General features: G+C 44.1%; 1 protein-coding gene across 3 annotated transcripts in view; it reads left to right on the top strand.

The window, feature by feature from the left end:
- The window catches only part of KIDINS220 (kinase D interacting substrate 220), a 2,951,961-nt gene that overhangs the window by 2,291,596 nt on the left and 638,392 nt on the right, over positions 1-21,973 (top strand). The window lies entirely within an intron of this gene.

Raw genomic sequence — 21,973 nt, 5'->3', positions numbered from 1 at the left:
GCATTATTCCCCTCTCAATCTGTGATTTTTATAGGCGCAGTGGTAGACACAGTGAACGTGACAGTTTGTCTCCCCGCCAACAGGGCACAAAACTTAATCTTTCAAATTCAGTGTCTTCTGTTGCGGAAGGTCAAAGTGAAGTGGGTTCTTCAACTCCTTGGGACTATGGCTTCCACCATTCTATTAGTACCATTAGCCAGGTTGCACATGAGAATTCTCTAGTGGCTTCTGTCTTCCCAATGGTCCTTCCAATATCTCCCACTGAGTCATCCTATCCTGCTGACAGAATCATGCAAGAAGGACCTTCTTTGGTGGATAGCTCACAACCAGTTGATCACAGGCGCTCCCTTTGTTCCTGCCCAGTCCGTTGCCACTGTGACCACGGATGCCTCCCAGATCGGGTAGGGGGGAGGACATTATCTCGGCAGGACTGTCCAAGGCACATGGCAAGAACCCGAGGCTCACCTGCATATCAGTGTTCTGGAGATGAGGGTGGTGATCCTGGCATTGCAAGCACTTCAAGACCTTCTTCCTCTCGGGACTATTGAGATACAATCAGACAGCATATCAGTAGTTTGGTATATCAACAAACAGGGTGGTAGCAGATGTTACCCACTCTGTCGAGAGGCCATGCGAGTTTGGGAATGGGCGATTTCTTCCCAGCGCTTTCTGGTTGCCCCGCACATTCCAGGGACGACCAACGTGATAGCCGACAAGCTCAGCTGGGCGATCCTACTGCCTCACGAGTGGTCTCTGAAACAGGAACCAGCAGAACAGATATTCCACAAATGGGGACAGCCTTGCTGCAACCTCTTTGCCAGCCCAGTCAATACCAAATGCAGCAGCTATTTTTCCCTCATTCCCCCTCCGGGGGAAACACCCAGAGATGCTCTGGCTCACGATTGGCCCATGGGACTTCTGTATGCTTTTCCTCCATTTCCTCTCATTTCCAAAGTGATTCAGAAAGCCAGCCAGCTGGGAAGCAAGTTGATCCTCATTGCTCCGTACTGGCCTCATCAGGTTCCCTTTTCTTGAGCCTCTTTTGGATGATCCTTGGATCCTGGACCCAGCTCCAGATCTGTTGACTCACATGTCAGGTTCACTGCATCCCTCAATCCACACCCTCAGATTGACAGCGTGGCTGCTCCAGTTCCATCCCTAGTCAGGCTTCATGATGTATCATCCCTCAGTATCACATATTCTTATGTCCTCCCATAAACCTTCAACTAGGAGGCTGTATGGCAGTGAATGGAAAAGATTTTCTATTTGGGCACAGAAAATGAATGTAGATCCCTACACTGCTTCTATCTCTGTGATTTTGGAATTTCTGTCTGAGCTTTTTCAACAAGGAGCTGCTGCCGCCACTATCAGAGTCCAGTTGGCGGCGATTTCTCGGGGTTTCTAGATAATTTAATGTCTCATAAGCTATGCAAGACCTTTTTGAAAGGAATCACCCTTTTGAGACCACCACTGCAAGAACCTGTGGCTTCTTGGGATTTAAATTTTGTGTTGTCCAAACTGACTTCTCCCCCGTTTGAACCTTCACACTCATCTTCATTGAAATTTTTATCTTGGAAGACTTTGTTTTTGGTAGCTATGTTACATCAGCTAGACGGGTATCGGAGCTACAAGCCTTGTCTGTTAAGCCACCTTATTTGATCTTTCAGAAGGACAGAGTGTCACTGCGTACTAATCTCTCCTTTGTCCCCAACGTTTGTTCCCCTGCTATCTTAAATCAATCCATAGAACTCCCAGTTTTCTTCCCTAATCACTGTAATGCAGCTGAATACTGTTTTCATCAGCTGGACGTTCATAGACAACTACGTTTTTATTTACAGCGGACCAAGGAATTTAGGAAATCAGATCAACTGTTCATTTCCTTTTCTGACTCCAGATTGGGCTTACCAGTTTTCTAAAGTGACACTGTCTAATTGGATTTCCACTTGCATAGCCTTTATCTACAGTTTGGAGGGCAGACCTTTACCCTGCAGGATCAAGGCTCTGTCTACCTCTGCAGCCTTTCAAGCCAGGGTCTCACTTGATAATATTTATGCAGCAGCTACGAGGGCTAACCCTCACACTTTTATTACACATTACAAATTGGATTTAGCTTCCAGGGGTAGAGCATCCTTAGGAGTATTTTCCAGTGAGCCACCCAAGAATAAGGCGCTAGGGACGCTGTCCCATATGTAAAAATGAAGGTGAGATTGGACTACACAACATAAAGAAATTATGTACTCGCCATAACGTTCCATGTTGGTACTCCATATCACCCTTCATTTTTGCCATCCCGCCCTCCTACCCCCATCCCGGAAGATCTGGAGAGAACAATAATAATAATTTGGTTATCTTTGGTTGGAGACCCTTTAGTATTGGTTTGTCTGTTATGGGTTTTTTCTTCTAGTGAGCAGCAAACAAGATCTGGGGTTTGTACTGGTTCACTATGAGATACCTGCTTAGCCACAAGCCAACCGGAAGTCTTCAAGCTTGTTAATCGGCCGAGTCGGAGCCGAGGATTGGCTCCGAACCCATATGTAAAAATGAAGGGTGAGATGGACTACCAACATGGAACGTTATGGTGAGTACATAACTTCTTTTTTTCTTCTGTGACATTAATATTTTGTATGCTAGGAAAAGTACAGTTGTGTAAAATCTTACCATAACAGTACATGTCCTTCTCTTTACGTTTGCACTGTTCTTTACTATTGGGATCTCCCTCCCAGGACAGCCTGACATTCGGCTAATGTACCAGAGCCTTATGATCTTGTATGCGTTGTACTTCACACACATGCTCCCCACACAGGGTGTAGGGCATAAGAGTGGATGGATACAGCTGCCCAGAACTGAATTGTTCTAGTAGAGAACAGTCTGCACAGGACAAATGAGTCATTGCAGATCCAGGAGAAAGTGCAGAAGAAAAATAGGACAGCCTCAGCCAGAAGGGAATCCAAAACAAAAACCAGAACAAATAAGAGGGGTTGGAGGGAGAGAGTGAATACTGCAGCAGTGAAGACAGACATGTACTGTTATGGTAAGAGTTTACAGAATTGTGCTATGTCCTATGTCACCGTTGCAGTATTCTTTACTATTAGGGAGAGTAAAAAAGCTCAAGAAATAGAATAGGAGGTGGAAGGCTGAGAAGAACCCTCAACAAACCCATATAAAATGGTACTTGCAAAACATGCTCTGGCCCTAAAAACCATGTACAACTTAGAACGCTTAGTAAAGGTATGCACTGAAAACCAAGTAGCAGCTTCAAGGATGGAATTGGTGTCCAACCTCTTGATGAAAGCACCAGAAGAGGCAACAGCCCTACTGGAATGAGCTGTAACAAAAATAGACAAAGATTTACCATGAAAAGAATAACAAAAAGAAATGTCCTTAGATATCCAGGAGGAGGTGGTTTGCTTAGAAACAGCTAAACCCAATGTCCTGGGATGAAAGGAAACAAAAAAGCTGGTTAAACTTATGAATGACCTTAGTTTTATCCAAATAGTACCTGTGCTGTCAGTGCAAATCCAAGGTATGCGAGACCCTCTCACTAGCAGACTGTGGAGAAGGGAAAAAGGAAGCAAGTTGTACTAAATAATTCAAGGAGATCTCATTTACTACCTTGGGCATAAAAGAAGGATTAATACGAAGGTGACATCCTGTCCCTGTGAAAAAAACAAAAAAAGAGGAATGGCCGAAAGGTTCTGGAGCTCAGAAACTCTCCAAGCAGAAGCAAGAGCCAGCAGCAAAACATACCTCCAGGTACAGTGTTTCAAAGAAGCAGAATCTTCAGGCTCAAAAGGAGCCCAAGTCAGTTTTTCCAAAACAGAATGAAGGTTCCAAGGAGTAGGAATAGGTTTTCTTGGGGGGGGGGGGCTAAGGTGCAGGGCACCTTTAGAAAATTGTTTGACCACAAAATGAGAAGCCAAGGGTAGCTTTAAGGGCAGACAAGCAAATGGCTGAAAAATGGGCCTTCACAGAAGAATAGGCCAAGCCAGACTGGAGCAATTCACACAACTAAGAGAGGACCAAAGGGACCCCCACTGAAAAAAGGTCCTGGTTACGAGCATGGCACCAGACACAAAATCTTTTCCATTTGGACATATAGGATTTTCTGGTTGAGGGTTTCCTTGCCTCCTGTAAAACCCTGAGCAAGTCCTCAGAAAAGAGATGACTGAAAGAGATCAAAACCCTATCACCCACAGTGTCATTTGAAGAGTGTACAAGTGAGGATGGATGAGAGACCCCTTGTCCTGTGAGAGAAGGTCCAGTTGGTGAAGTAACTTGTGGTTACTGCCCCTGGCAAAATGCATTGAGAGAGAACCAGTGCTGTATTGGCCAAAAAGGAATCCCTAGCAAGATTTTTGGGGAGTCCAGCTGAAACTTCTGCAGGACTCTTAGAAGTAGAGTAAGAGGTAAGAGGAAGGAAAGCATAAAGAAACATCCATTCCAAGGAAAAGAAAGGGCATCCATTTTCCATGCTAGATGACATGGCACTCTGGAATAGAAGAGGGGGAGCTGCCTGTTCAGAAGGGAGGCAGAAAGATCTTATTGAGGAATACCCCACAGATGGACAATGTCCTAAAACACATCTCTGTGAAGCATCCATTTGTGAGCCTGTGTTTTGGACCTGCTCAGAGAGTCTGCCAGTAGATTGTGCTCTGAAGGAATGCATACTGCCTGAAGAGCTAATTGATAACTGAGAGCCACCTCCTAATCCTGAAGAGACATCCTGAATAGAAGGTAAGATTTTGTGCTTCCCTGCTTGTTGACATACCACTTCACTGTAGTGTTGTCTGTTTATACATTCAAGGGTCTTGGAGAGAACATGGGATGAAAAACTTGAAGGGCCGGAATCAGTGCTCTCATCTCTTTGATGTTGGTATGGTCTGACTTCTGATGGGGGGGGGGGACAGAGACCCTGAACTTTCAGATGACCACATGAAGCCCCCCACACACACACACACACACACACACACCATGTCTGAAGCATTGGTGAATAGTTCTAGAGAAGGGACTGGAGGCTGAAAGGGCAGGCTTGGTTGAGAGCAGACTGTTTAATCCACCACTTGAATTAGACAAGGAAGGATAGGTACACTGAAATCCAGAGGGTGGCAATGCTGCAGCCAAAGACTTGAAGGTACCATTGAAGCCTCTGAGTATGCAGTCTGGTAAGAGGGAGTGTTAAGAGTAGAAGAGGCCATGAATCCTAGGTCTTGAAGAAACTCTCTGGCTGGAATGCAGTCAGAGGAATATGAGACTGAAAGAAGGCTGTCAATAACAAAACATTTAGAGGTGGAATAGAGGCCAGCATTGGCGCTGTCAGAGTCCAGCATCCCAGATGCATATGATCCTGACAGGGAGTCAGGATGGACTTTTGGAAGTTGATAGTAAACCCCAGACTTTGAAGAAGAGAGATGGTGAATTCCAGATCCTGTAACAGGCGACTGGGAGAAGGTACCTGAAGCAACAGGTCATCTAGACAAAAAATTTGAATGCCTTGGAACCTGCAGAAAGCAATCAAAGGAGCTAGGCATTTTATGAATACCTTTGGGGAAGACGACAGGCCAAAAGGCAAAGCAGAAAACTGAAAATGAGATAAAGTAACAGGGAAATGTAAAAATGTCCTGAAAAGAGGGTGAATAGGATATGAAAGTAAACATACTTCAGATCCAGAGACACCATAAAAGCCTGGAATAGTAAAAGAGGAAACAGGGTTTGAAGAGTAAGTATCTAAAAAGAGGGGACCTTGAGAAATGTGTCAAGCAGAGAGAGATCCAGAATAGGTCTCCCAAATGCCCTCCTTTTGAGGAACAAGGAGCATCCTGGAATAAAATCCCTTTCCCACTTGGGAAGGGGGAACAATTTCAGTGGTTCTTTGGTAGAGGAGATTGAGGAATCCCTGAAAAAGGAGGAGTGACTTCCATACCCTGAAGTAACCCTGGTGGATGGTGGAAGGAACCCAAGAGTCTGACGTGATGAGAAGCCAATTTGGAAGACAAAATGAAAGCTGAAGGGACAAAAGAACCTGGTCTAAGAGAAGGGGACAAATTGTCAAAGAGAAACAGGCTTATCATATAAAGGAGGCTTCTGAGCCACAGAACCCTTCCTGCCCTTGGAGGCCTGGTGGGGTTGCCAGTGGACTAAAGGAAATCTAGAAGGATAATTCCTCTGGATCTTAGGGAAAGGAGAGATAAAAATATGTGTAAGGTCCTGCAAGGCTTTGCCTTTCTCTTGAAGAGATGAATAGGTCAGTAGCAGCAGTCCCAAAAAGATGTTTATTTTCCAGAGGAACATCCAACGACTTGGCTTTAATGTCCTCAGCAAATACTGGAAACAAAGCCAAGAATAATGCCTCATGGCAGACCCAAAAGCTGCAACCCTGGAAGAGAAATCAGCATAATCATAGCTACACTTGAGAGAGTGCAGAGACACTTGAGAAGTAGAACCTAAAATAGATAAGGCAGAAGATTTGCCTTCAGAGATAGGGAGGTCCAAAATAACCTGTCAAGCCTGAGCAGTCAAGGAAGGAGCACACATAATCATGTGGGTCTGGTAATTAATAACCCTAAAGCCAAAGTAGAAGTTTTGCAAGCCTTCTTACCAATCCTGGCCATTGCCTCACTATCCTTACCAGATGGCAAAAGTTTGGAAGAGGGCAAGAGCTTGGAAGGTTTGTCAGGTTTGTCAGAAGAGTGACACCACAGCAGGTTCAGCAGAAGGACACTTAAAAATTGACAGTCCTCGGGGACCTTGTAGAGCTTGACAGATTTCTTAGGAGCAGGAGGGTGAGAATCAGGAAACAATGAAATTGTCTAACAAGGTAGCCAACGCAGGAGCAACTGCAGATTGTTTAGGAGTGTCCCCCTGCAGCAGATCATAATATCTTTCCTGAATATCGGACACCTGAGAAGAATTCCACTTATGATGATCTTTAGCAATTGTGTCCCTAAAGGACAATTCCTCAAAAGGAGGCTCAGGTCCAGTAGACTTCTCATCAGAACCAGAAGCCAAAGGATAAGGCATCAGTGAAGAATAGCGCAAGGATCCCTCATCAGACTCTGAAGCCTCATCCAAGGAATCTGGTTCCCTAGGCTGTTTAGAAGGGAGAGAGGTCCAAGGAGGAGCAGGGACTGAAACCCTTTGAGGAGGCTACAGAGCCATCAAGACAGAAAACAAGGCCTGAGTAATCTCTTGCCATTCCCTTTGTTGATCCTTAGGATGAACCGAAACATGCTTCGTCTTTTGTCTTTTCTTGGAAGGGACATCATCCTTAACAAATATCAGAGGTTACGATCTTTGGCAAGATTCAGTAAGAGTACCCGGAACCTCCTTCCTAACCAGTAGCTGTGGAATCCCTCTAGGACCCTCAGAGGTAATCAACCGCGGTTCCCCCAGATGTCCAGAATGGATGCCTGCAAAGCCTTAGAAAGACGTATGAAAAGACTGATGCATACTGGCCTCCAATGGGGTCACAGCAGAAGAATCCAATGCAGATGTGGACTGGCCTACAGAGCTATTACCCACTTCTAGAGGGACATCCACCAGAGGCTGTACAGCTAAAGAATCCATCCGAAACTTCTTGACCACCTTATCAAATAAGAGAGCGGTAGTATCTTGGGGTTAAAGGATTACGCCATCCTGAAGAAGTTCTTGGATGAGAACGAACGAAAGTGCTTAGTAAATATCTCTGATTTAATATTTTGTGGTGGCATTGTCTTTGTACTGCAAGCATGTTTTTTTTTACAGATTCATACTGGCCTCCAAAGGGATCGCAGCAGAAGAATCCAGTGCAGATGCGGAATGGCCTCTAGAGCTATTACCCACTTCTAAATGGACATCTATCAGAGGCTGGACAGCTAAAGAATACGTCCAACACTTCTTGACCTTCTTACCTAGCGGGAGAGTGGGAGTAACTTGGGGTTAATGAATTCTACCATATTACCCTGGACTAACTGTTTTTAAGCCATCGATTTTCATGATAAATAGCCAAGGAAGACAAATGGCACAAACCCAGTACTGATACTACAAAGAGGTATGGTTGTGGTAAACCTCTATAGAAGAGAGAACACTATTCTTGGTGATCCTTATGGGGACGCAGCCTCCACGCTGACATTTTCCCTTCTTGGATGACATGAAGTCTAGGTAAGCAAAATAAAATACAAGACCAAAGGAGAGAAAAAAAAAAAACAACCCCAATGGGCACTTATCTGATGGCTAGGTATTCAGCACAGCAACAAAGCAGTAGACCAACGAGCAATAATGGTGTTTGGACTGTGGCAAAGAAGTTCTGGATAGCGGTGTCCGTACACCACTTTTATGCCCTATGTCCTGTTCAGGGAGCATATATGTAATATATGACGCATACAAGATTATAAGGTTTTGGTATGCTGACCAAACATCAGGCTGCCCTGGGCCGGAGATCCCTATAGTAAAGAATACTGTAACAGTGATATAGAAAGGCATCTTACTTTGTTTGGTCTGTCATACTCTTCTAGGGGATTTTACTTCTGTAAGTATGTGTGTGAGCTTTTTGTGTCAAAATCCGTTTTTAGCTTTCTTCTTCATATAGTTATATAATTTATATGTTAGGGGCAGAGTTTGGTGCTTTTTGGAGACTGTCAGTGTTTGTGTTTATTGCACCTCAAAACCATTTTTTGGTCTGTCACAAGGTTTACCAACTCTTAAAGGCACTGCTACCTGTCTTTGATGCTCTCTTTTTGGATGGACCAGTGGAGCTGTTACCAGTCTCCTCAGTTCTTCCTTCCCCAGGCTGCAGGAAGAAGAAATCTGTTATTGAGTCTTTGGGTGTAAGGTCAGCTCCTTCTGTATCTCAACTGCCAATGATTGACTCTGCTGTGACTGGTCTTGTTTATTCAATCTGCTCATCATTTTCCCAAATGCCTTTGATCTAGCACCTACAGCCAGTAAGGAACAGGGACTAGAAACATCCTCTGTGGGTAAGGAAAAAACACTGTTCTTGGTCTCCAGGCAAAGGGTGGGTGTGAAGGTTTTCTGTCTAATAGCTAGGAAAGTAAGCCTGAGCCGTAGGATAATGTACTTGCTATGGATCTGTCTTTTTCCTGTGAGTTTCCTAGGAAAAGAAAGAAAAAAGTTAAAAATATGGCTTCAACCGTATCTGTTTCTATGGATAGGGAAGATTTGCTGGGATTTACTAGGGAGTTAATTTCTGATTTTACTTTGTCTAATTCTTTTTCAGAAAAGGAAAAAGTCCCTCTCTTTTTGACTCTGATTTTCACTCAGAAGAATAGGGTTTGGCTGGAGGATGTTGTGCTTCAGGGCTTTCTTCACAAGCTGAAGGTTCTGATTCTGAGGAAAGTGTTACTTCAAATTTCCCTCCAGAAGATATTTCTTTTTCTGAGACTGACTAAAATGAAAGAGCTGCTTCAGTGAACAAATGAAATTCCTGCTTCCCATTGAAAGTATTATGATTTATTACAGTGGGATATTCCACAGTCTGCAGCTATTCCTCCTGTTTTGTCTATTTTGAGGGCGTCTTTAATACAGTGTGTAGTTTCCCGTACAGTCAGCCCTGCTCTTGACTGTTTATACAAGTAACCCTGACTCATAAATATTTGATCTGATGTTGTTAATCTTCATTCCTTACTGATGGGTTATCGGTTCTGTCCTCGGAACTGAGCCAGCCTTATATCAAGCTCGTATCAGCCAAAATCTCTCGAGCTAAGGTCCTTCCCAGAATGCTCTGCTTCCTGTTACCTCAGATCTCGTTTGCCGCATTGCTGTACAGCCATGCCAAGCCACTCTCTCTCAGCTAAGTGAATAATTTTTGAAAATTTATATATTGTTAGTACTTTAAAAGTTTTAAATCAGTTACTTTCACTATACTCCTACCCTATCATATCTTTGAGACTCTCTCCCTATAGTCTCTTTCCTTTTATTACCCTTTTCTTACCTTTGAGGTAATTCTTCATTACCATCATTAGTAATCCTTCCTTCTCTTTCTCTTCTTACCCTTCTGGGTAGCCTTTCTTTACTCATTGGTACCGTCGTTCTTCTCCACATCATTATGTCGGATAAGAAATGTAGTGCTGGTTTCAAACAATGTAAGAATTGCTGCCATAAGTTACCGTTTTCCGATGGCCATGATTATGTGTCTATTGGTTGAATGTCTCCCACCTTACTGTGGATCCCCTGTGTGGGATTTGTAGGAATTTTTCGACTAGGACTCTTAATGAAAGAAAGAACAAGTTAATCCTGAAAGGACTCCTTAAATCTCCTTTCTGTGAGCCTATCTCTGGGTTAGAGGGCTCACCCCCTCCTGCTAAACCCCGTAAGAGGTGTTCTTCTTCTTCCTCATCAAGGTCACTCACTTCATTTCCCTCTCGAGGTCACAGGGATTCGACTCATAAGAAAGTGAAAATTGCTAGTCCAGCGCTGCCACCTGTGACCCTTTTGGCTCCAGGCATGGCACCTCCCCAGTTAATTCTTGCTCCAGCCATGTCCTGCTTATTGCCACTGGCGCCAGAGTTCCCAGTGCAGACACTTACGGCTCTGACAGCCTTTACCAGCACTGTCCCTGCAGATACAGTCTCCTTCGGCACTGTTCTGAGTCTGATGATACTGTCCTCCACAGTGCAGACACCTTCAGAATCGACATGCTTTTCGGTGCAGTCCTTTTCAGCACAGTCATTGTTACTGGTGCAGATGCCTTCCTCGATGGCACCTTATCCATTGGTGCAGACACTTGCCTTTACGATACAGACACCTTCGACTTCTATGGCGCTGCCTTTGTCGGCACAGACCATCTCAACACCATTTTCCTCAGTGCAGACATCCTCTGTTCCGGGCTTTGCACTACTTGAACTAGCAAGGACCAAGTACTCTCCTTCTTTGGATCTGTTTGTTGGTAGCCAATATAGCCCTTTTCTAGAAATGCCAGAATCGCCTTCAGGTTTCTCTATGATGTCGACCAGGAGTCTCTCTGAACAAGATGTGTTGCGGCTTGTTGACCAGTTGCTTGTGGCAAGGGGCCTCTCTCAACCGTCTAAACCTACATTCCCTCCTTCAGGTGAACATATTTCTCATCAAACTCCAACATACACTCCTCCTTCGACTTCCACCCAAGCATCGAAGCCCCTTCCTCTGACAGCCGCTTCTCTCCCTCCGACCTGACCCCAATAGTGAACCTCACTTTGGAGCCAGAGTCATCCTTGTGGCCCTTGGTGCACTGGGCATCGGGCTGTTCTCAGGCTAGTGGCTGTGCCGTGGGGGAGGGCATTCTTGGTTCCAAGTTGATTTTTTCTATGGCACCCTCCAGGAATCTTCCCTCTCTCACGCTCCACAGCCCTCTTGAGACTCCTGGTCTGGGGGGGTCGGCTTATCAGAGCAGAGTGTGACCCGAGGTTGTCCTGCTCTGTTCCAGGCTCCCATTCCTCTTTGGGTGGGCCGGCCTTCCAGGCCATGGAGAGGGGACTTGTCTCTGCTGGCAAACCCCCCCCCCCATGTCAGAGTCCTCTCCCCGTCTGTGCCGCAGCTGTCACAAGCCACAGCCACCGGACACCGGGCACAAGGGCCTCAGGTTTCTCCCCCTCAGGAGACACCCCCCCCCCTCTTTGCAGTCTTCCCCAGAACTCTCACTGAGGAAGTACCTCACAAGGCTTCATACAAGAGGAAGCACATGGACTCCACTGAGGAGTCTTTGACCGAAGATACAGACTTTAATGATGGGGAAGGGTCCCCATGGTCACCCTCTGATGAGGTGTCCTTTGGTGACATCATCGAGATCCTTAGAGGGGTGACTGGAAGTCCTTTAATCCTTCCTCAGGGGAATCCATATTTCTGCAGGCCTTTCGTGCCCGGCCCCCTACCTCCTGGGTTACCTTGCCGGCTGATGGGCTTGTCCAGCGTGCATGGAAGGCTGCTGATACCCTGGAAGCTATACCGCGAAGGCCTGACAAGATCTTATCTCCTCCAGCTGAGCATCCCCATTGGTCAAGAGGTCTTCCAGTAGATGCCATGGTGGTGGCGGCTGCAATCAAGAAAGACTTGGGAGAAGAGAGCCAAGCTGTCCATCCACCCAACAAGGAGTCCCGGGCGATAGACAGACTTGGGAAGCGTGTGTTTGCTTTATCGACCTTCGCCGTAAAGTCTTTTAACTATTTGGCACACTTTGCAAGGCTCCAGAGAGATCTTATCAACCAACTCTCTGAAACCCTGGCAGTAGCCATTTCTGGTGAGGTCCGTGACAATGTAGCTTCTCAGATAGCGACCCTAGATTCCATATCCAATTCTTCCATGCATCTTATTTCACACGCAACGGAAGGAGCGGCTAGAGTGGCAGGAGTAGGTATAGTCACGAGACAACATGCCTGGATGTGCCTTTGTGACTTTGCGGACTCTTTTAAGACTTCGTTTATCAATGCCCCCATCGAGGCCGCTTCTTTGTTTGGCCCTAAAGTTAAAGATATGCTGGCAAGGTGATTACAAGACTACAAGACGGCAAGACCCTATCTGGCGTTGGTGTCCGGCACACCACTCCTCAACGATTCTGCTCTAGAAATCAGAGAAGCAGGAAGATGTGGCACAGGAAATCACAGGGCTTTTTCCGTGACGCACGTGCCGAGTTCTCCCCTAGAGGCAGAGGAGGAAACTCCAGGAGGTCCTCGAAACCGGGGTTCCAGAGATTTCTCTGGCCAACCCTATCAGCACTCCTGAAGCATTGCCTGACTGCTCACCTGTGGAAGCGGTCGGGGTAATTTTTCTTTGTACCCCACTACCTAGCGAAACATAACCACCGACTCTTGGGTACAATGGATAATATCCAGAGGCTATCACATCCCCTTTCATCTCTGTCCAACCTCATTCAGAGACTTGCATGTGCAAATAGCTACGCCAATTTGGCATTGGTGTGCTGGGAACAACTTTCTATATTTACTGATAGTAACCCCTTTTTTGCACAAGTGTTGTGGTACGTCCGTTTTGTTGATGTTTTTATGTTATGGAACGGAAATGACAATGAACTTAAGAATTTCATAGATTATTTGCATAGTACTACTGAGTTTTTGAGATTTACTTTTAATAGCTCAGACTTAGAAATTGACTTTCTTGATGTTAAAGTCAGAAAATCTGATTGTAATGAAATTATTAGTAGCATTTACCAAAATCCTACTAGGAAGAATGCATTATTACACAGAACAAGTATGCATCCTAGGCATATTCCTAGAAATGCACTGAAAGGACAGGTATTTAGAGTTCTGTGCCTACACAATAAGGATGATGCTGCTAAAGGCATCCCTTGCAAATTTGAAGTTAGATTTTTTAGATAGGGGCTATGCACCAGGAGAGATAGACAAGGCTATCACTGAAGCATGGAAATTAAGAAATAGCAGATGCAGACCTTTATTATACAACCATGACAGATAGAGAAGACAGAAATACTCATACTTCAGACACTAATCATTTTCGAGCAGTTTTTCAATATTCTAGCAATGTTAATAATATACAAAGATTATAAAGAGAAATTGGCATTTACTTCAAGAAGTACCAGAGTTGACTAATATAGTCAGTGAAACTCCATTATTTTCTTTCAGGAATAACAAGTCTTTAAAACAACATTTGTGTTCTAGAACAGAACCTAATAGATTTGATTTTTCTACACGTGTTGGTACTTTTCCATGCAGACGTTGTACTGCATGTAAATATATTCATAGCAACAAGACATTTATTCATCCTCTACGTAAATTTACTATAACCAGTTATACTATGCTGATTGTAGGACTGCTAATATTGTGTATTTTTTTTCTGTTAAAAATGTTTTGCATGTTATGTAGGAAAAACTAATAGGGTCCTGAAAGACAGGATCCTTGGGCATGTCAGAGATATAAATAATTGTAAAGAGACAAGTGCACTGGCAAATCATGTTAGAAAAACTGATTCGTCTCATACTTTTAAGTTTTTTGTTATTCAACATGTCCTCTCAAATATACGGGGAGGTGACTTGGAGAATACTACAGAAAGCATAGAATAAAAATGGATTCTTAAGTTAAATGCTGAGAAATATCCTGGCTTGAATGGAAATAGTTCCTTAAAACCTTTTTTAAAAGCCAGACCATTGAAGCACTAGAATTATTGTATTATATTTCTTTAAGTATTTTAACTAAGTCTTTTACATATATTTATAGTAATGTTTTAACCATTTATTAGTGTATTAATGCATATTTATTTATGCTTTTATGCATATTTACATTTACATATATTTAATGTTACACATTTATAAGCATTGGAACATGACTATTGGATTGTCAACTGACTTTATTGCATCTTCTATATAAGCTTTATTAGGTTAAACTACTGTATCCGTGGTGGTGGTGCTGCAGTAGCGTTGTCACCTCACAGTAAGAAGCTGTCCGGTTCGATTCTCAGCTAGAGCATCTTCTGCGTGGAGACATGCGTGAATGGGCATACCTTCGTTGAAGGTTGTGTGTCAGGGCTGGCAACTCGGCACATAAAAATCTACTGCCAATCATTAGCGGACCGGAGTTCTGCTGTGGCAACCCCTAACCGGGAAAAGCCGAAAGACACAGCATTGTTAAACTACTGTGTCTGATGAAGCAACTAGTGTAGTTGAGAAAGCGCTAACCATTTTATTTTTTCTATTTTTGGTTTGAATAAACGTATGTTTGTGTGCTAACTTGGTGCATTTTATTTTACATATCTGTTTTATGCACCTTGTTTTTACCCTGAGTCGTTCGTATTCTTTTTATTTGGATTCTCATTCAGAGACTTACCCAATGTTCCACCCAGTCAAAGGGAAGCAGCAGCACATGAAATCCAAAAGCTGCTACAAAAAAGAGTCATCCAAACAGTCCCCCCAGACCAGATAGGATCCAGTTTTTTTTGGTGCCAAAAAAGACAGGGGACTGGAGACCAATTCTGGATCTCAGCACACTGAACAAATTTGTAAAAACAGAAATTCCGGATGGTCACGGTTCAGTCTATCTTTCCTCTTCTGGAAGAAGATGATTGGATGTACTCTGTAGATCTTCAAGATGCGTATTACCATATAAAAATGGACACGCGCTCACAAAGGTACCTCCACTTCCGCATAGGAGCCAGTCACTAGCAGTTTCAACCACTGCCCTTCGGTCTCTCTACAGCCCCCAGAGTGTTCACCAAATGCATGCCAGTGGTCATAGCTCACCTGCGACTTCAAGGATTTCAGGTGTTTCCATATCTAGACGACTGGCTCTTCACCACCCCACCAAGCGCCTACTGGAAGAAGCCCTGGACTACACTCTCCTCACATCACAACACCTGGGAATCACTATAAACTGGAAGAAGTCCAACACGACCCCAGCACAGTCTTTAAAATTCATGGGGGTGCTGTTGGACACAAGGAATTGCACAGCATCTCTTCCAGATCACAGACTTCAAAGAATAAGACAACAGGGTCAGCCGCTGCTCTTTCACCACATATCTTCCGCACGGTCCATACTGCAACTCTTGGGGTCAATGGCAGCCTCTATCACCATTGTTCCTCTGGCAAGATTCCACATGAGACTTCTCTAGTGGTTGCTCCTCACTCAGTGGTACTCTCTTCAGCATCCCATGTCTTTTCAAATAAGTGCAACTCGGAGATGCAAGCAAGATTTGCTCTGGTGGATGTCTCAACTCCCAACAATGGTCTCGCCCCTTCAGCCCCCATCAACTGAAAGCCACAGTGACCATGGAGGCTTCCCTGATGGGGTGGGGTGGGGGGCTATGTCAGGGGAAACTCGGTCCAAGACACCTGGTTGGAGACAGAGGCCTTTTTGCATATCAGTGTTCCGGAACTGAGGGCGGTGCTACTAATGTTGCAAGCATTCCATTCCATCCTTCCGTCAGCGACTATTGCAATCCATTCAGACAACATGTCAGTGGTCTGGTAGATCAACAAGCAAGGGGGCACCAGATCCTATCCGTTATGCCATGAGGCCTTGAGAATATGGCAATGGGTGATAGCTTCCAACTGCTTTCTAGTTGCAATACATTTTCCCGGGAGGCTCCAACGTGATGGGGACAAGTTGAGCAGGTGCATTCTACAACCTCACGAGTGATCCCTCAACCCTGTGATAGCGGCAAAAATTTTCAACCGCTTGAGCCAGCTGTACTGCGACTTATTCGCCTCCCCAACCAACTACAAGTGCAGCAACTATTTTACCCTGATCCCCCCTTGGGGACAGTCACCGAGAGATGCTCTAGTCTACGCTTGGCCCTCGGGTCTACTTTATGCTTATCCTCCTCTCCCCCTCATCTCCCAATTTCTGAAGAAAGCACAGCAGTTGAAAAGCAAAGTGTTCTTCATTGCTCCATATTGGCCTCGACAAGTCTGGTTCCCCTTCCTCTGGCCTCACCTGCTGGATCGACCATGGATCCTCACTCCATCCCCAACGTTGATCTCCCATCTGCAAGGTCTGATTCATCCCAATCTAACAACCCTGAAGCTGACAGCTTGTTTTCTCCACTTCCAGTGATAGCCAGGCAAGATGACCTCTGGTTCCCAGTGCGCAATATTCTTATTGCATCTCATAAATCATCCACCATACTAATCTGTGCCAGTAAATGGAAAAGGTTTTTTCTATGGGCAGTGAATAAACAATTAGGCCCCTTGTCAGCCCCAGTTTCAGTGGTTCTGGATTACTTATCACATCTTTTCCACTCTGGGGTGTCTGCCTCTACTATTCGTGTTCATTTAGCTGCCATTTCAAATTTCCACATTGGTTTTCAGGATTCTTCACTCGTGTCACATAGGCTTTGTGAAACTTTCCTGAAGGGGGTTCTTCACCTAAAACCTCCCTTTAAAGAACCCCAGTACAACCTTGGGATTTGGCTTTGGTCCTACAAGCCCTAACAGCTCCCCCTTTTGAACCTGTGTCTTCATGTGATTTAAAGTATCTCTCTTGGAAAACTTTGTTTCTGGTTGCAATCACATCGGCCAGACGATTGTCAGAACTTCAAGCCTTACGCATCAAACGTCCCTACCTTATCTTCCATAAGGATAGAGTATCACTGAGAACTAATTCTTCCTTTTTACCAAAAGTGGTGTTAGAGCAGTCTATCAACTAGTCTGTTGACCTTCCAGTATTCCTTCCTAATCATTCTAACAAGGGAGAGTATTGCCTGCACTCCCTGGATGTTCATAAGCAAATACGATTTTATCTGGACATAACAAAATCTAACCGTAAATCAGACCAACTATTTCTGGCCTTTTCTGGACCAAGACTAGGTCATCCTGTCTCAAAAGTTACATTGGCATCATGGTTGAGGAATTACATTACCTTTGTCTACAACAAGAATAATGTCACCTTGCCTCACAGAGTGAAAACACATTCTACAAGGTCTATGGCAACTTCAGCAGCTTTCCATGCTAGGGCTTCCCTCACTGATATTTGCTTAGCTGCGACTTAGGCCAAGCCCCATACTTTTATCCTTCATTGCAAATTGGATTTGGCCTCCAGAGGTATTGCTTCTTTTGGCTCCATTGTGCTCAGGAATGTCCTTCCATGAGGGCCACCCAGGGATACAGGTAGCTGGAGACTCTGTCCCATCAGTAAGGAATGAACAAAGATCAACAACATCAGATAAAGAAGTTATGTCTTACAGTAATGTTCCATCTGTGTTGTTGATCTTCGTTCATTCATTACTCCCCACCCTCCGTCCCCCTCCGGAGGTTCCTGGTTGATCTCATATACTCCTTTATTGTAGGTCTGTTATGACCAGAGGTAGCCTCTACTTTTGTCTATCAACTTGCAAACTTGATCTGAGGTAACAGGGAGCAGAGCGTTCTGGGTAGGATCTTGGCTCGAGAGTTTTTGGCCGATGTGAGCTTTGATATAAGGCCGACTCTGTTCAGACGATGGAACCGATAACCCATCAGTAATGAATGAACGAAGATCAACAACACAGATGGAACATTATGGTAAGATATAAATTCTTTTTTTTCTAACCTTAAAGCAAGACTTTGCAGTGAGTTCCTTATCTAAAACTGCTGCTGTTAAATTGATTGCTAAAAGCCAACCCCACTCCCCCTGACAAGGAGGAAATAATTCTGACAGATTTGAGAAGAAAGTGTATTGTTTTGCCACATAAACATTCAAAACTGCCAGGTGCACATGTTCATAGGTAAATGCTAGGCAGTCAGTCTGCAAATTATTACATGCATAGCCAGTATCCAGTCAGTTACCAACAGTGAGAATCAAACCCTGTATTTTGTATGTGTATGTTAAACACCTTAACTATTATGCATACACCCCAAAGCTTTTATTTCTGTCTTTTGAAAACATGAAAAAATGAACTGTTAACCTTCTTGGTGAAGTAAAGGATTCATTGAATGCCCCTGTTTTATCTGCTTTTCAAATAATTAAACACTCCTTAGTGTTCTATGATTCAGCTGACACTCTACCCAGCTGCTGCTTTTGGGTCAGTCATGAGAAGATTTGCTTGGTTAGGTTCTCAAAATTTAAGAGATGCTAAGATTGATTTTAAATTCTCCCCTGGAGGTGGAGGTCTTAGTTGGCCCTTCTGCAGGTGAGGTTTTTAAAGGATTTGATGAGAGGGAGAAATTGATTCAAGAGTTGGCACACATCTCCAAACTTCTGTTTTTAAACCAAATTAATATTTCCTTTCCACCTCAAAAAACATTTCAAGCAGTAATGTGGCAATAAACAGGTATTTAAAAAGCACTGCAAGGAGGCCTCAAGAAGAAAGGGAAAGCCTTTCAAAATTAAGGCAGTCCAAAAAAGTCGGAATGACTATTGACCTCTTAAGGCTCCCTTCCCCTTGGCAATCTGTCCATTTCTTTGAGTCTAAATCTTCCTATGTGGCACCATATTATGTCAGACAAATGAGTTCTGAAAGTCATTTGTCAGGGTTATAACTGGCATTGAGACTCTCCTTTTCAGGGGACTGCTCCTTGCCCAGTAAACCAAATATCCGTATTTCCAGCAGTTCAGTAACAAATATCCCAGCATGTCATAGAACCAGTGCCTGCCTGCCACAGGGAAAAAGGATTTATTCAGAGATGTTTTCTGGTGCCAAAGAAATAAGCAACTTGGAAACCAGTGCTAGATCTCTCCTTTGTCACTCTTTTTATCAAGTTCCCAGTGTTCAAAATGTTACCTCTTATCCCCTTACTAGCTTTCGTGGTAAAACTAAATATAAAAGATGCCTACCATCACATCCCCATTGATAAACATTTCAGTTGTTTTTAAAAATTTCTGTATCTGTCTTACCTTTGGACTACCTACTGCTTCAAGGGTATTCACAAAGCATCTGACTTCAGTAACTGCTTATTTCATACTTCAAGGCAGTCTGTATTTTCCATATTTGGATGATTGCCTTATAATTGCAAACTGTCCTTCTAGTTGTTGAGAGTCCTTGACAGGTGTTCAGAAACTCCTCAGTCTGAGGTTTCAAGTGAACTTTCAAAAATGACCTCTCATCCCTTGTCACAGAATAGTTTTCCTGTGATGTCTTTTAGATTCTGCAGGGTCAAGAGCGTCTCTTCCCCCAGACAACGTAGAAGTTACCTGGAGTTAATCTGGAGCTCTTCCCACCAATGTCTAACATCTGGCAATGACTTTCTCAGGATTATGGATACATGGCTTTTGTAATCCTCATGATCCCCTTGGCCAGACTTCACTTGAGGGGGAAATTCAGTAGTACTTCAGGTCAATCTGGACTCGCATAACACCTCTTATCTTTTCAGATTCCAGTCTTGGGTTTCTTAAGGTAGGTTCTGTGGCAGGTGGACCAATTCTCTCTCTCAATCCAAGTCTCTGCTTTTCCCTTCCACTATCTTTTCAGTGTATCACTACAGCTGATTCAGACATTGCTGGGGGAGGGGGCAGTGTCAAAAGGAGTGAAAGTCCAAGGTCTGTGGAACAAGTGGGACAGACAGAAGCACATCACTGTCAGAGATGTTGGAACTAATAAATACTTTGAAAGCCATATAGGTTCATAGGTGCATAGGTCAGTAATAGTCTGTCTGCCGTTATGGGCCATTTTAAGCCTAGCCAAATTTCCTAAACTGAAAGGTAAGACTCAAATCCTGTACCTTGTGTGTAAGGTAAACACTGTAAACATTATGCCAACCCCCAAGGCAAAAGCTCTACTTAAATCAAGATTGTCACCCCCATAAGGGGGCACAGACCCACAATCCCAGGCTTAGGAGGCCATTGCCTTATCCATTAGGCTATTGAGGCATCTCTGGTCTGAATCTTCTCTGCTCTCAAGGACCTCTGCAAGTTAAAGACAATACAACAGTCATGTGGTACTTAAACACACCAGGGAGTACCTGATCTTACCCTTTTTGCAAAGTTGCTGTGATAACCTAGGAGGTTAGGAAGTCAACTCAGTCTTAATCTGCAGGCTTCATACATTCCTTCAGAGAAAAACAGTATAACAGATAAGCTATGCAGTACAAGGACAGACTTTCACAAATGGCAACTGCACCTGGGAGTCTTTTAGGAAGTAATACAACTGTGGAGAACTCCTCAAACAAACCTGTTTGTATCCTTTTCAGAAACCGACAATTATGGAAATTCTGTTCCAGGACTCTCCGCAAAGAGGCCTAGAAGACAGATGCCTTCTCATTCCCATGGATAAGAATGTTTCTCTATGCTTTTTGACCCTTTCCTGTGATGCCCAAGGCTGTTCTAAAAATTCAGGGCAACTTTCCAGAGATAATGGTGGTGAATTCCTTTTGGCCCAGGCCAACAGTGGTTCTCCCTTCTTTTGAGACTGGTCAAGGGCAATTTACTCACACAAGACAGAGATTGTTATATACCCCAGTTGACTGCCTGGATGATAGAATGTTGATATCTTTTAGGCACTTTTTTGAGGACCTGTAGTAGGTAGTGAAGGAGGCTAAAAAAATTGTTACTGATAAATCATACATGTGCAGGTGGAAAAGATTTTTTGGTTGCTACCAATCCAAGAACCCAGGACTCTCTTAAAGCCTGGCTGCCTTTGCTTCTTGATTACTTATGTGAGTTACTGTCCTCTGGCCTTTCTTACTCTTCTATCAAGATTCATCTGTTAGCCATTTCTGCGTGTCTGGGCTTTGATCTCCTTTCTTCCTTTCTGAAGTCAAGCACTTGTTGAAGGGGATCTTAAATATTCATACATGTAAATATTGTGTGGCTCCTCCTTGGAGTCTTAACTTTGAGTTTGAAAAGCTAACACACACACACTCACACACACTCACACACACTCACACACACTCACACACACTCACACACACTCACACACACTCACACACACACTCACACACACACTCACACACACACTCACACACACACTCACACACACACTCACACACACACTCACACACACACTCACACACACACTCACACACACACTCACACACTCACACACTCACACACTCACACACTCACACACTCACACACTCACACACTCACACACTCACACACTCACACACTCACACACACTCACACTTCTCCCAGTCCTAACCCTACACCTTACCTAATCTGAATAAAAACCTTCCTGTAACACTGCCACTACCCAAGCCACACTCGGAGACACAGACAGGCACAGACATGCACTACATCTCTCCCCTTTACCCTAACCCTAAAATACACACACTTGCCCACAAACATACAAAAACCTATCCCCAACTCTAACCCTGACTCTCTCACACAAGCACAAGTATTCCCAACCCCTCCAACTCCATCTTCATCTTTCTCAACAAAACAGTCCCTCAACATTTTGACCGTTTGGTTATCTGTACATTCTATATAAAGCACCACCCTTAGCACCTGTCAAACCAAAACAGGTTCAGTGAAATGCGGGAATCCATATATATAGATGCACAAACACACACCACTTGGCCTGTATTGCAAGCAGCTTTCACTGGCGGGGTAAATTTTGGAGCAAAACCCTTTTAGACCTACAGAATTATAAAACCTTTCTCTCCTTTTTACGTACCTGCGACTGACAGGGT

The sequence above is a fragment of the Protopterus annectens genome, chromosome 1.part1 (genome assembly GCF_019279795.1).
Source record: "Protopterus annectens isolate FY-2018-M chromosome 1.part1, PAN1.0, whole genome shotgun sequence".
NCBI classification, from domain to species: Eukaryota; Metazoa; Chordata; order Ceratodontiformes; family Protopteridae; genus Protopterus; species Protopterus annectens.
Note: the sequence above shows the minus strand (reverse complement) of the source record. Positions and strands in the feature narration are given on the sequence as shown.